Raw genomic sequence first — 15,314 nt, 5'->3', positions numbered from 1 at the left:
CAGGAGGAGGGGAGAAAGAAGTGAAAAAAGAAGTTATATTTTTCTATCATCTCTGAGGATGTCAAAGAAAATTGGAATTTCAGCTGAGGAAAAGAGTTAAATTTAGCATTCTGTATTTGTTCAGGGTCTTGCCTGCATAAAGTGATATTCTGCTCTAAGGCACAGAATTAAGGACTTGTGTTAGAATGGCAGTAAACACTACAGCATGGCAATCATTGTTTCTTCACGGAATATGCTCAAAAGCATTTTCATCAGCAAAATTTACGAATCTACATAAATATATTAATGCATGAATCAGAGCATTCCTATTCCCCACAGCCAACCCCTACCAAAGGCAGAGCTGCAGAGATTGCTTCATGTAGGGTTTCTACCATAAACTACATATCAAAATCCCAGAGTTTAAAAAAAGAAACAGACTAGTTCAGCTTCCTAGAAACACGGATGAATTGCTCCATAAAGCTCTCTTACCAGTACCTCATCCAGGTCAGCTCAGCTGAAGTTTTCTCAAATGATTGTCTGGGATTCTCTCCAGGCACCACCACCCCACCACCCCTCAGAAAATTAACAGCCCATCTAATTTAACCAACTGAAAAGCATGTATTTGGAATGTAGATGCACTCCTTATGTTTCAGCCTTTTGTCCCATTTTTCCCAGCCAATCAGAGCAGATCTTCCATCAGGAAACAGCAAGCTTGGCAGAGCTGGACCTGACATCTCTCAACATCTAAATATTAGATGCTACAGCAGGGCAAATGGATGGGAAACTGAGGAACAGCCAAATGTCCATGCCATAAAGTACCCATGCTGAGCTCCAAAACGGCCAGCAACAGAGCTGCAATGCAATAAATATGCAAATGAGGTGAAAAATAAAGATATAAATAGCAAGCTGATAAAGTGACAGAGGAGATGTATATGGTTCCAAAACATTTGGTGTGGATCACTGCAGCTGTGCTGGTGCAGCAACCTTCCACAATAATAGCTGGTATGCAGCACATCTGCAGCCATAGGACACACAAACTTATCAAGAAAACTTTTCTGGGAGCACCATTAAGATGTCTGTGAACATCCCTACTCAGAAGTTTTCTTAGCTGCCCTCACCACACACTGTCATGGTCTGTACACAGAAAGCTTTCTACACACATCACCCACTCATTCCATTGCACACATCTCTGGTACCAGCTGCCAGTGCTGCCCTGGGGTCCCACATCTTTGCTTGGCCAAGAAACAGATAAAGAAAGAAAGCTTCTTTTTCAAGGTGGAAGAATAGTTTTCTTCTTTTCCAAGTGCAATTCTCTTCCCCCTCACGTCTGCACCTCTCACTTGCCACCCACAGCTGCAAGCAGGAACTAAATGTACTGTATATTACACATACACTCAAAGGCAATGCCTATGTACACACAAACCTTTCTTGCTCTCTTTCCTCTCTCTCTCTGCAGATTGTATTAGAAAATGCAGTCAAGCATGAAATGGCTCTTTTGACGCCTTCAGCTCAGATGTGCCTTGCATGAAACAGTTGCTGGCCCTGGCACATGAATAGCTGTGAGAAGGGAGTTGGGGGATATCAGGACTATGAGTGGGAATAGCTGACACAAGTGTCCCAGCTCTGCTGCTTCCTTCTCCACAGTACCATGGGTTAGTTAGGTGCTTTGAAAACATGAGGTTTTCTGCAGTGACAGAACAAACCAAAACTGTGGTAATAATGAGTCTCCTCCCTTCAGTAAGAACTTGTGTCCTTCAGCTTTACTGATCCCATTGCCAGATAATTACTGCGCTTACACAAGAAATCCCAATCCTTACTATTATTCTTATGTAACAAGGTCAGAAGTATTCTGAAGAATACTCAGAATTGCTGAAGATGACATAAAAGTCTGGACAGTGTTTCAGCTGACATCCCACATTATCCTCAATCAGGTATTACTGTCCCTTCTCCAGCCAGTTTGCTACAAACATGATGCAATGAAAACTCATAACATTTAAGCAGATAAAATTAAATATCTTGAAACAGTTGAAACAGGCTCCACACAATCCCAGGAGTCAATGTTCTGTTCTTCTGTGCCCTAAGCACTTGACATATTTAAAAAATGACAAGATTTCATTCTCACTTTGCAAGCCTTCACAGTCTGCAATATCTGAGAGCCTTTCAGCACATCTTGTAAGCAGACCATTCCCTCCAGCTATGAAAATACTCTTTCAGAAGAAGGTATTGCCTAGTAGCAGTCATACAAATAAAGCATGACAGTCAGTCCCCAAAAGCTTGAGAAAAGCATGTTACAGCCGAGCAACACATACAGCAGATCTGCTCAGGGTTGAATGTAACCTGGCAACACGTGCACAACCTCAGCATCCCAGACACCTGTGCTGCCAGATTCTGCCTGAATACAGGCATCCAGTCCTCAGCCATCCACAGCAATGGCACTGTAATGCTTTGCTCAGCACCATAAATACAGGCAGCAGCACAGTTATTCAAGTTTAAAATACATGGACGTTTTCTGCCACACTTCTACTTTTAGGGTAGCTATTATATTGGATGCATAGGAGCAATATGTGAAATCATGTTTTAGAACCCCACACATTTGTGCAGACAAAAAATACTGAGTGGCATTTGTTTGTGATCCCAGTGCTAGAAGCTTCATTGCCGTTAGTTTGGAGATGGGAAGAGGAAGAAACCAGGTGCTGGTTCAAAACTGCTCTGACATAATGCCAGAAATCTGTGAAAATCAATATGTTATTAGGAGCAATTAGCTTCCCAGTCTTGTGCTCTCAGACCCTGCCAGTTTTAATTTTACACTTAGTGTCCAAAGGAGCAATTCATTGCTGCTTCCACACAAGGCTCTGCATAAACCTCCTAGGGAGCTGGAACAGGCATATTCTTAGCACACAGACAGAAAATTATTCAAGACCTCTTCATGCTTTTTCTCCTGCTTTCTAACCTCTCGCTTGTACTAATCTCCATTCCTTGCCTCTTTTGTTTCTCCTCCCTTTTAGTTTTTCTGTAGTCTGCTGTTCTTCCCTATGGTCTTTTTCCTCTGCCTCCCAGACTACAATACAGTGTAGCTCCTTACTGAAATTTTCAGAAAGGTGACAGTGCAAAAAAAAATTAAAAATATCCACACTTCATGAAAGTTGAAGTCCCCAGTGACAGCAGTTCAGGGCAGAGGACATTTTCCCTGGCTACATTTGCAAGATCAAAATACTAAGACCAAAGATTTCCACGTTCTTGTGAATTCAAATATCCCTAAAGTGTCTAAGCTTTGTATTCACAAACCAAACACTTTCCTGCAGGCATTGATTGCACAGCTCACCTCCTGCCCTCACATATCCACCAGCAAACACATGGCCCCAAATAAAAAAAATAGATTTTCTGCAAACCATAATTACACTTTAAAACAAAACAAAAACAAACAAACAATTTTTTTTAAGAAAAAATAAATCCTTTTTCCTGCCCGAGTGGATTCCATACAGATAAGTTTCAACAAAAGAAGCCTGACAAATACTTTAGACCAACTTACTTAAGAGCAATGGCCAGGCAGGGCCACAGTGACAGGGCTGAGCATGGGGCAAAGAGCAATTTGAAGGGATGTAATTCACTAGCACTGAGAGGGGCAACAACAGAGAGCACAAAACCATCTTTTAAAACTTTCCTAAACTGAAACATTACATCAGAAATAAGAATGTGATTTATTAGTCTAGCAAAACACCCTGCAAATAATAAAGATCCCTAATAAGCCACTGATAGGGTTTACTGTGCTAGTAAGGACAAAGCTATTCTGCTTTAGAGATTTCAAACTGACAAGATGTCAATAGTATTGTTATGAGTTGTTATCCACTGCAAACTCATGAAGATAAAACAGTAAAAATCTTGGATACATATAGCTACAGAAAAGTAAAGAAATCAGATGGGTTTTGCTGGTACTTAATCGCTCTGAAAGACCAAAATATTTTTTCAACATCAATCCAAGCTTTTCTTTGCTTCAAATTAAGATGACACCTTCCTTCTCCACCTCCAAGTAGATATATATCTGTTTTACAAAAGGATCTTTGTATCCTGAAACTTAGTAAATCATTATTCCAGCTCCCTCATTCTATTTTAGACTAAGTAAACTCCTTTCTACTCAGCTTTCCCTAGCTTTTATTTTCTAAAACCTGCCTCTCATGTACTCATCTCTGGCTTCTTTCTGGTTCATATACTATTTTCTTAATTTCAAATTTTCCAATTTGAATAGCATATGTTAAGACCAAACAAGCACTTAAAGTAAATTACATAAAACATCCTTATCAGTGCACTGTGCACAAAATAGTTCCAAATGAACAGCAAATGGGTGGCATAATAGAGCAAGCTCCAAGGCATTAATCACATTTTTGGGGATGCAAGAATACTGGTGGAGCAGTAGTAATAATTGTCACTTATAAATCCCCTGCTATAGACAAAAATTGCTAGCAGATGTTTACATAGGCCAGATGACATCCAGATGAATATTCTGCACCAAACACATTTTTTCAAAACCTTGCAAAGTTTATTTCCTAATATTAATTAAAACATTTAATTTCTGGGCCTGAAAATAGTCCAGAAGTGTGAGTTCCTCCATATAAAAGAAAAAATTACTGAAGAAACCTGAAGTGCAAACCACACCTATTTATCTAGAAAATCAGAAGAGAATAAATACTCTGTCCACCAATTTTCTTTCTGTATCACTATATCCCCCTGTTACAGTACCTTATAAATCTTCTATCCCTTTGAAGTCTTCCCAAACACATAACCAAAGCCTGCAGATAATATTATTGACTAAGTATTCAAAAAATGGAAGACAAAAAAAAAGAAGGTAAGGAAGGGAAGAGCTCTAAGCACACAGTGCATGTACTATAATGTTCTTCAGACAAAAAGAAAAAATTACCTTGATTTATATAGTTTAGACTTTGAAACTACTTTGATTATGAACAAAAGTGATTTTGATTTTTCTTTTTAGAACAGCACTAATTTTCTTTTTGAGTCCAAAATTAAGACCTTGCTCTTCTACTTCAATATTATACCAAAATCCTATAAGGCTGTCGTGAGAATTTTTATCTTAAAGTAGACTAAATCTCAAGGAACTGGTTAAAACTGTGAGGCTTCTACCATTGTAAGGTAAAATCTCACAACATTTTTGCCTGCCTACAACAAAAGCTCCAATGGACATCTTCCAAATTTTAAACTGACCTAGGGAAGATATATTAGGAACACGGCTCCCAAATCACTCCATTAATAAACCTCTCTAACATTTGCCATCTGGATTCTAGCTTTGCTTAACTTCTATATTTAATTAAATCTCCAACTCCCCAGGTTAACCTGTGGCTACCCTACAGAGTAGAATATACCAGTTTCCATCAGCATCAGGCTCAGTATGCCCTTCCTACACTTCTGTTGTCACCACACACAAAAGAGTATGAGCTAATCAAGGAGAGTTACCAAAAAAATTAATTCCTGTACACCACAATGAAAAAAAAAAAAAATATTGTTTCTCCTTTCTTTGGGCTGCAATCATGAAGAACTGGCCTAGGGAGGAGCTGTAAGAGCACTGAGTACCACAGTGGAAATATTTGCAGACAGAGGAAACTGTAGCTTGTAAATGTTATTGCTAGCCCTGGGAGGTGGCCAGTGAGGTTATATTGCCATGCTGAAGCTTGGCAGAGACTCAGGAGAACCAAGCAGGAGCACATGTGCTTTTCAAATCTACTCCAAATGTCACTCTAACATTTACAGAGCTGTGTACAACTATTTGGGAAGAAATCTCTGGCAAGGTTAAGGGTAGAAGAATTGCTCCTCAATGTGAAGGAGCATAATGGGGAGACATGCTACTAAAATGATAGTTTGAGAGTTTGCATTACCATGGGTGGCACTTTAGAAAGGGACACAACTTCCCTTAATTCAAACATCTTTCAGTCCTCTTCATGGCACTGTGAAGCTACATGAAATATTTGATCACTACCTGCTGAGTAGAGTTTACTGAGAAAGTGGGATTACAGGAAAAAGTGTTTGGTTTACCTCAGTATAAAACAAAACAAAACAAAACACAACAAACAAAAAAAAAAAAAAAAGAGTTGTCACACACTGCAACAGAACAACTGTAGAAACCCCTATCCTGGAAATTTTCAAAATCCAATAGGATAATGCCTTTAACAATCAATTCTGCTCTTCAAGTTAGTCTCACTTGAAGCAGGAGGTAGGGACAACAACTTCCAGAGATCTCTTTCAACCATGATTATTCCATGCCAAGTGCCAGAATGCCCAGATTTCACTGGATATTGCACCTTTTTCACAAACACCTTCAAATCACTACTGATTTGAGATGGAAAAGGGTTCCAGTCTGGAAGTGGTCAAAAGGCAATGGCTGTAATGTAAACTACATTTATAAGCTTTTTAAAATCCATAAACAACCTCCTCTCAGTTCTGTTTTTCCAAAACTGGAAAGAAAAACTAACTACTGTTGCCTCTGGCCGTTGGTTTAAGGAAGGTTCACAGTATTAGGCAACTCTCAATTTCATTTCTTTCCTTTTCCTCATCTGACAGCCCCAAATCCCTAAACTTTGTAAATTCCTGGAAGTGGTGCATTAACAGAACAGGGAGCAAATGGAAAACATTGGTCTACAAACTGTAGGTCAAGCTTGTCCATATCATACTGGTCTTGAAAAAGCAAAAATACTTCAAGTCCATCAGTGATTTAGGATGGGCCAAAAGTGAGACACTGCCTTGCTGAAAATAAGTGAGCAGAGGAACTAGGTAACTATTTATTAAACTCATGTAAGGCAGGCAGCTTCATGGAAACAAAAATGTCACAACAATGGCAAAGGATAGGAAACAGGCCATCCTTGAAAGGAAGCCTGATACAACAGAGCAGGTAGTGATTAGAAGGGTAACAACAGCACACATGCTGTGGAAAAATACAGGATAATATGTAATTTGGGGTTTCAGGCTACAACTTCCAAGCTTAAAATACAAAGATAAACGATGCTGAGTTTATAATTCTAGGATCTGGAGGAAGGTCTCTTCAGAGCCTTTTCTTTTCCTGCTGATCTGCTGTCTTCCCTAAAGACATTCTCTAAACCACTAATCTGAGAGTGGTCCCCATCTGAGAGCAGCACTCAGTGCAGCACAGGCAGTGCTGAAATGATGACACCGATTTCCAGGCATTCCACAGACTCTGTCCATTCCTAATGAAGTCATCAGCAGAGATGCAACAGCCAGATCTGTTCACCCAGCTAATTGCAACCACTGTTCAATTACTGGAACCATGATAAAAAGACAAAGAGAAAAAGAAACGAGTAGCTGGCAGTTGATATTGCCAGGATCATGAAGGCTGAAGCTACATGTATATGTTCATGCCTGTAAATTTCACTAGCAGATAAAAGAAATTTAGTTGTACTTTCAAGTAACAGACACTGCCTTAGACCAAATTCCACTTTACAGCTCTGGTACTTGTAGATAAATGTTTTTAAAATAAAAGGAATTTCAGATAAAAAAGGAAGAAAAAAAGAATTGGCATGAATATGTAAGGTGTTTATATACTAATGATGGCCCAAATTACACAGAATTTCAGTGTTTGGACAATTACAGCAATGTCCATGAGCTGTCCCTCTCTGACTCCAAACATGACCAAATGCAGTTTCTGTCTTATAAAACCAGTATCTTTCAGTAAGGACCCAGTTAGAAATTCATAGTCCATAGCACTGGTTATAATTATCACACAGTTATTAAACTCTTACAAGCCCATCTCAAATGCCAAAGGCTCTAGTGCAGGATCTCCAGTGCAGCACTGTGTACTGGTCCAACTGCCTAAACTGGTATTCAATGAATGAGTTTAATAACAGCAGCCAGTACAAACCCTCAGTTCAAAACTCAAAGATTTGGGTTCATGGAAAAGACAGTTCCATTAATCTTTTTCTTCTTCTCTGAGCTGCAAGAGCCTCCAGTGATCTAGATGAGAATTGTGAATGATAATAAATCCTGCTTCTTGTTGAAGCTGTGAAGACTTAGTCAGCATTGGCAACTTATAAGATTCTCCAGTCAAAAGAACTGCAGATGTATAAATTATGACAGTAGCTGTGACCCTAAAACTTTCCCATTCACCATTCTGAAGCCCATTTTATTCCCTTTGAAATTCAGGGCAGCAGTCAGAATACAATGGAGAGTGTCATACTCCAAAAGCACCAGCCTGATGTTACAGTCAAGCAAAACTAGATTTTCTTCAGCTGCTTCTATCATGGACTTACTGAGCTGCTGAGGCCTGACACTATTCCTATTCAAATCAAGACAAATCTTGAAATCACCAGGTATCTTAGACTGAAAATGTAAACTGTGTACAGAAGATTTTCAGATCACCTTCTACAGTGGCTATGACTTTTATGGAAATGTTTGGATCTCTCCTGCTCGTAACTGAAATTGGAAAGCTGTCACATTGTCACCCCATTTCAAGACACTTGCATCCACTTACAGATAAGATGTAAGAATGTACCCACATCCTTACAGAATACAGAAATGTATTGTTCTCTTTATATTAGACATTATAGGAAACTCCAAGTTACTAGAGCTTTAATGGTTAATAACTGGGTATTTATCCTGTCTAAAACACTTCTGTCCACTATAATACAGTCCAGATGGACATTTACTCTCTGGATTGCTAACCAGCAGATTAAACACAACCTATTAGGGAAGAAGGTCTCCTCAGACCTGTAAACTGCCTCAAATGTAAAATTCATGTCTGCTTATCAGTGACCACACCTCCTGATTGACATAACTTTCCATACACCTTCACTCAATGCTGGGCAGCACAACTGCAGAATGAACTTCCTGGGAACCAACACTGCCATGGGTGGGCAAGTAATAAAAAGCTTCACTTCACTGTGGTCTTCTCAGGCTCTCTAGGTTTTTGAACAATCTATTTAAGAGATTGAGAAGCTGAAATACAGAGCAATAGCAAGGAATAATTGGTCCCCCACCCACATCCATGTTAGTCCTTGTGCTGTTCAGAAAAGCATTAAGGATGGTACAGTTGATATCTGTCACAAGGGTAGGGTAAGAAATTCAAACATCAACCATTTATTCCAGAGTTTGGAAATTCCTTAAACAGAGAAAAATAGGAACTTTATAATCTCAAACTAAGACTAGTTTTCCACATCCAAAAGTCATTGTTTAGAATGACCTGCAGGGCTGCCTGTGCTCTGAAGAAGTTTGTGACAAAGGAATAAAGCTACTCATCCCAAATATGACATATTTGCTAATCTGGGTGGCAGAAAAAGTGCAATCTCTAAGAATGGATTCTGAATCCTAATAAAAACTTATGTGTTTGATAAAAACATCAACAGCCACAGTCTTAACACTCTGTACAGTGGAAAAAACAGTTTGCTTTCACCTAAAATGTCTCCCAGGTCCCTAAGTGCAGAAGAGATGGAACTAGGAGACTAAATTGCAAAACCCATCCCATTTAGGTAAGTGGGATCACAAGTAAGGTCAGGGCAGTTAATCACTCCCTATTTGCTGAAAATTATCCATAAAGGATATTAGATGCACAATACTTTTACAGCAATTAGCTCTTGTTGATGTGAATATGAAATAGGTACCTATTAAGAGTTACCTCAGTAACAAAAGGAAGGAAATGAATGAGAACAAAGGTAAATTTGGGGGATGGCAAGTTCAGATATATGTTTGGAGGGCTGGAGAATGCTTCTACATGTATTATTTGGCCAAATCTCCAGAGCGTATCAGAGGAAGTGAGATTATTAGAACAGAGCCCAACACAATTTAACAAAGCATGGTAAAAGCAGATGGGAGCGTGGCTATCAGATTAACTTTTATATAAAGGCTGTGGCAAATCCATCATGAGGTTTTCCAGGCTCTGAGAAAGCCTGACCAGAACTGGCTATACCAGCAAATTGTGTTTACTGCAAGGATGAAAATTTTCTCTTCCCTCATTATACAAGGACAAAAAAGTGGTGGGGGAGAGAGTCTGACTCTCCCAAACAGTAATTCTTTATGGAAGTAAAAGAAAAGCCTAATTGCTAATTAACACTGGGGAAAAAAAAAAAAAAAAAAAAAAAAAAAGAATAAAATTTAAAAAAAAAAAGTAGCTACTTCTGAAGGAATTCTTTCCGTCTTTTCACTTCTTGTTGCTAGCTCCTTCTCTTGGGCTGTCTGCAATCTGCACCCCTACCGTTTCTGGAAGGGGTTGAGCAAATCTGGCTGCAGCTCTGCAAACGCAGCCTCCAGCTGCAGGGAGAAGAGTCTGGCTGCTGTCTAGGCACGCAGGAGTATTTGGGAACAGCTACATGGATGTGCCCCTCACATCTGCCCACATTTTAAGGAGTCACACAATCCAGCCCAGGAGATAACAAGCACTCCAAGTTCCACAAGGGCAGCGTGGTGGGGAAGCCAACAGCTGTTACCTGTGGCTGAAGCATGACAGTGGAACCTCCTGGAAACTGGTATCAAGCCTTGGTGTCCCAGGCAGCCTCCCATTTGAAAAATATTTGGGACACCAACCAGAAGCCTTCCCAGAAGGGATGCAAAGTTGAATTATAGCCAATATAAGGAAACAGAAGAACTCATAGTCTGGAAGTTTCTACACTCTAAAGGATCCTGTAAAATTTCAGAAATTATTTAGACCAAAATTCTTTCGAGCAACAGGCTCTTTTTGAACTTGACTGTAACAGCTGCCTATTGGGACACCTTCAGTTAGAAATTGAGTACATTGCAAAAAAAAAAAAAAAAAATCTAAACCCATGTATGTACTTCACCTGACATATTTTCCCCTCCTATTGTTCATGGCATCAGAATATGGTATTTCCTTTTTTCATATCCTTCATATTTTTCTTTCTGCTGTTACTGAGCAAAATGCCAATACAAAGAAGAGAAAAAACAGCAAGCTACTTGCACCAGGAAATAAATAAAGCATATCAGAAAATTTCTTCCTGTAAACTGAGATAAAATTTCATTGTATTTTTCAAACTTGTCCTTCTTTCAATTTTCATACTGCTTTGGAACAAAAAAAATCAGAGAATGCCCAGTGCTTCCAAATACACATTACCATAATCTTCAATGACAGCTAAGGGCTGACTTATAATTAACAGCAATTTTATCAAGTCAGAACAAGATTCTGCACAATATCAAAGCAACAAGGGTTGTATGGAGACACATCACACTCTTTCTCCTGGCAAACACACAGCTGCACCTATAGCACTTGGCCTTTCATTGTACTCTTTACACTCCAAATCACTTCTTTAGCCTGCATAAACATCCTCCTGTGCTGGCCAGACTGAATACCACAGAGGGAGCAATACAGCAGAAAAACACAAAACCAAAGGAAGATAGGCAAAGCCCTCACTCTTCCAAAGTCAAGCACTGAGCACCAGAACTCAAGGCATAGCTGGACAATACTCTCAGATACACAGGATGATTTTTGGGGGTATCCTTAGCAGGGTTAGGAGTTAGGCTTGATCCTTGTGGGACCCTTATAGCTCAGGATATTCTATGATTCTGTGATCTGTGGTGTCAAAGCTGCCATCTAATGGTGAAACTGTAACTTTGATGCAGGCAGAGCACACAGCACACAAGGAAACAAATGCTGCTTTGACCTGCAGCTTTTGGATTTGGATTTACAATCACCTTTTTCAGCAACATTTAATTATATGTTGCTTCCTACAGGACTAGCTGCTGGTGAAGCAAAAGTCAATGTTTTAAGTGACAAAACATATTTTCATCAGGGATGTGATTACTGACTCCAGCTGCCAGATTTGACTTCCAGTTTTATGCCACAGATAAGAGACTGAACAACAAAGAATACAATAATGTCAAAGTTCAGGCTTGGATCTTTTGAGGATTGATAATGTCATCTTAATTTCTGATGAAAAAACCTACCAACATTAAACAAATGCAGAAATGCTGAGTTAAACCATCTAAATTACTCCAGTGATATTGATTTACTGGACATTTCAGCTATTCCAGAACCAAATCACTGTCAGTCATCTATCATTTACCTCATGATCTGGCAGTACAGATTCCAAATCACTTTCTTGGTAACTCAAACATGGGTAGAATTTGTGGCCTTGCTATGCACCTAAATCAAAGGAAGCTAGTTCAGACAAGTCAGTATTTGCCTTTCCTCTTTGCTTAAACTATAATTAACAGTACCTTTTTATTATGCTTCCACTGATAATTGCAGAATCATAGAATGGTTTGGGTTGGAAGGGACCCTAAAGATCATCTAGTTCCAGCCCCCTACCATGGAGAGGGACACCTTCCACTAAACCAGGTTGCTCAAAGCCTTATCCAACCTGGCCTAATAATGTTGGCCTATTATCTAAAGGAGAAGGACACAAATTAGGACTCTTGAGATCCATGCAGCAAGTCACTTTGTGATTTTCCTTATTTGATCAGAAAGTAGGAAAGAATGTCATTTACCTCTCTTCAACAACATGTTTTAGATTCTCACTTAACAATCATTACAAAGTAAGCCAAATCTATTAAAAGGATGATGCTAATGGAAAAATAGAACCTAATGAACCCTTGTATTGAAGATACTCTGTGTCAGGCACAGACACACTTGGAATTCACTTCTGACAGGTTATTGACATCTAATTCCATACTATCACCAAAGACAACTCCATTTACTCCCCCTTTTAATGTGCCAGTGAGGGCCAGTGAAAGCTGTCAGACTCGTGATGAAAGGCAAGTACCTAGAATACATACAGAAAAAATGGTTCCTTCATAAAACTCTCTCTCCAAGTCATTTAAGAGTTTAGAATCTCAGAGCTTAATACATGAGCCATCATTCCTCATATCACTGGAGAAAAGGGATGTTAAGCTCTTCACCCACAGAAGCAGGCATGTGGCCTCTTTTGCAGAAAGAGACATTTCTATTTTCAATATAAAGTGAATCACAGGCTCTTACACTGGGGCTTAATCATGATCCTGAAAGTTCAGTACAACACTTGTATTGAACATTATGTTCTGATTTCTCCTAAGGGTTCCTGGAAGGCTGCAAGGGTATGGAGGAAGCCCAGAGGGTGGAAAAGCTCTGTACTAAGGAATTAATACACTTCAGTATGTATTTCAAGTCTATTTGAAGACAAACACAGTATCAATATTTTCCCCAAAAGTGTTGCTAGTAGGATCTTAGCACATCAAGCGAGCCACCAGTTGGTGGGTGAGCAGAGAAGGCACTGGGGATGCAGAGGCCATGGGTCCCAGGGACTGGTGCACTTGCTCAGACACTGTGGGGGCACAGGGCAGATGGCAGAGATGGCACTGCTGCCTGAAGTCATTAGATGGCAAAGGAGGCTGTAATTGTGTCCCCACCTGTGCCACTAGTGCAGAGAAGTACTTGCTATGTGTTTTTTTCAAGGGACAGCAGTTTGGTTGCTTCCTGGAGTAGAAAAGAAAGCAGAGAGACACAGCAAATCCCAGTCAGTTTTCTGTGTAGTGCCACCAGCTCTCACTGTCACTTGCTGAACAAGGTCTCAGGTTTTCACTCACATCTGCACAAGTTCTGGATCAGCAAGGGGTATTTCAAAAGAAGCTCTACCTAATTTTTACCTGGAAAGGATTAGGCACAGCTCTATACCACAATACAGCCATAAAGAACTGTTTTCTAAAATAAGCAGCTGACATACTCTGACCAAAGAGGAAAAACAGGTCTCCTAATAGGATGGTTTTCCTGTCCTTGATTCGTGTTACTTGAAATCCTCCATGATTTCAAAGCATTAAGATGCACTCAGGAATGTCTTTTGAACTGGCCTACTTTCACAGCAGAAACTGAGACAGAAATAGCAGACAGCTCATCCACTGTCACACTGCAAAGCCAGGACTGTGCAGGGACACAACACACTGTCCACCACAACTGCTCTGCTGCCCCCCGTTTTCTGGATGATCCAAGAGCTACCTGCCACCTTGCTGTACTTTTCATCAGATGAACCCTGAAAAATTCTCAGAATATCAAGTCAAAATAATGAAGAGGTCAATAATTCCTTTGGAAACTGGAAAATAATCCACAAGCCTAAAAATAATCTAAATCTGTAACGGAAAGGGGACTGATCTTGACATCACGTGAAATATAGATGTTAAAACTCTATAGATACAACACCTGTTTTTCTTTCAAATTCTGCAGATAGAGAGAGGCTCAAAAGGGGAGGAACTGAGGCACAAGACAGTTTTTTAAGATTTCAATTAGCCTTTTTTTTTGGACTAGGATTTATTTACTGCAGAGTTAAGCATCTCTCATAGTTACCAATTCTCTATTTATATCTGCTAACTGTGCAAATTTCCTGGTTCTCTGATTCCAGACCAGCTGCAGGGCACAGCTGTGCTCCAACAAAGGCACCAAAACCAGCAGGATTGCTGTGGGACTGTCATACTTCCCTAATTTCATCTGCATCTGGAAGAGGAAATCACAGTGCTTTTCTCACCCACTCCTGACACAGCTCAACAGAACACCACCAATGTAATTAAAAAAAAAAAAACCCCTCAGTAATAGATTGCCAGTGTGAGAAGCTCCTAAGCTTCCACAGCTTTTAAACATTGTACTTCCTGCACAACATACAAGGTTGCCAACACAAAGAATACAGGAATCTAAGTGAACAATCACCTGCAAACCTTTTAGACAGAGCAGAGGACATCCTGTGAGCAATTTGACATGTGGAGAGATCAAGGCATAGAATTGCAAGCAATATAGAGTCTGTCAACAAAGAAGCCTCTGTTTGGTGTGAAGAGGGGGAAGTAAAAGCAATGCAACCAGGCAGAGCACCCAGTGCCTCATAACACACTGCAGGCTGCATGACCACATACAGGTATGTGGCATCTCAATCTTGAAGTGAGTTTTTAGAATGCAAATTTCATATTTCTGTGGCATCAAGATCAAGCCTGCACTCAAGAGAGGGGACTGGCACATCCTGCACCCCTGACTGCCTGAAGCCTGCCCCTGCTTCCCCCACCCCTGGCTGTCCTGAACACCATCCTTACTGAATGGCTGCTTCACACCCTGAGCACCTTACTTACATATTTGGATTTTACTCTAAGAGCTGAGGGGCTCCTAAGCACTACAGGGGGCAACACTGGGGTTTGTCAGGGTTTACTGCTTTTATTCATCAAAACCTAATTGACTTGCCAAAGGTCAAACAAAGAGCAGGACTAAATGGAAGTGAACTAAACAGTGGATTATGTTTTTTGTTGGTGTTTTGGGGTTTATGCAGCTGAACAATATTTTGGATGACAGCTTGCGAGTCAGAAAAGTCTCTGTCTTCCATCTGCCACAAAGATGAACAGTTAGCAGTGTACTTGCTGCTCCTGCTTAT

General features: G+C 40.0%; 1 protein-coding gene across 1 annotated transcript in view; it reads right to left on the bottom strand.

The window, feature by feature from the left end:
- NRXN3 (neurexin 3) overlaps positions 1 to 15,314 on the bottom strand; it is an 876,168-nt gene that overhangs the window by 608,607 nt on the left and 252,247 nt on the right.

The sequence above is a fragment of the Oenanthe melanoleuca genome, chromosome 5 (assembly GCF_029582105.1).
Source record: "Oenanthe melanoleuca isolate GR-GAL-2019-014 chromosome 5, OMel1.0, whole genome shotgun sequence".
NCBI classification, from domain to species: domain Eukaryota; kingdom Metazoa; phylum Chordata; class Aves; order Passeriformes; family Muscicapidae; genus Oenanthe; species Oenanthe melanoleuca.
This window is presented reverse-complemented; position numbering and strand designations above follow the sequence as displayed.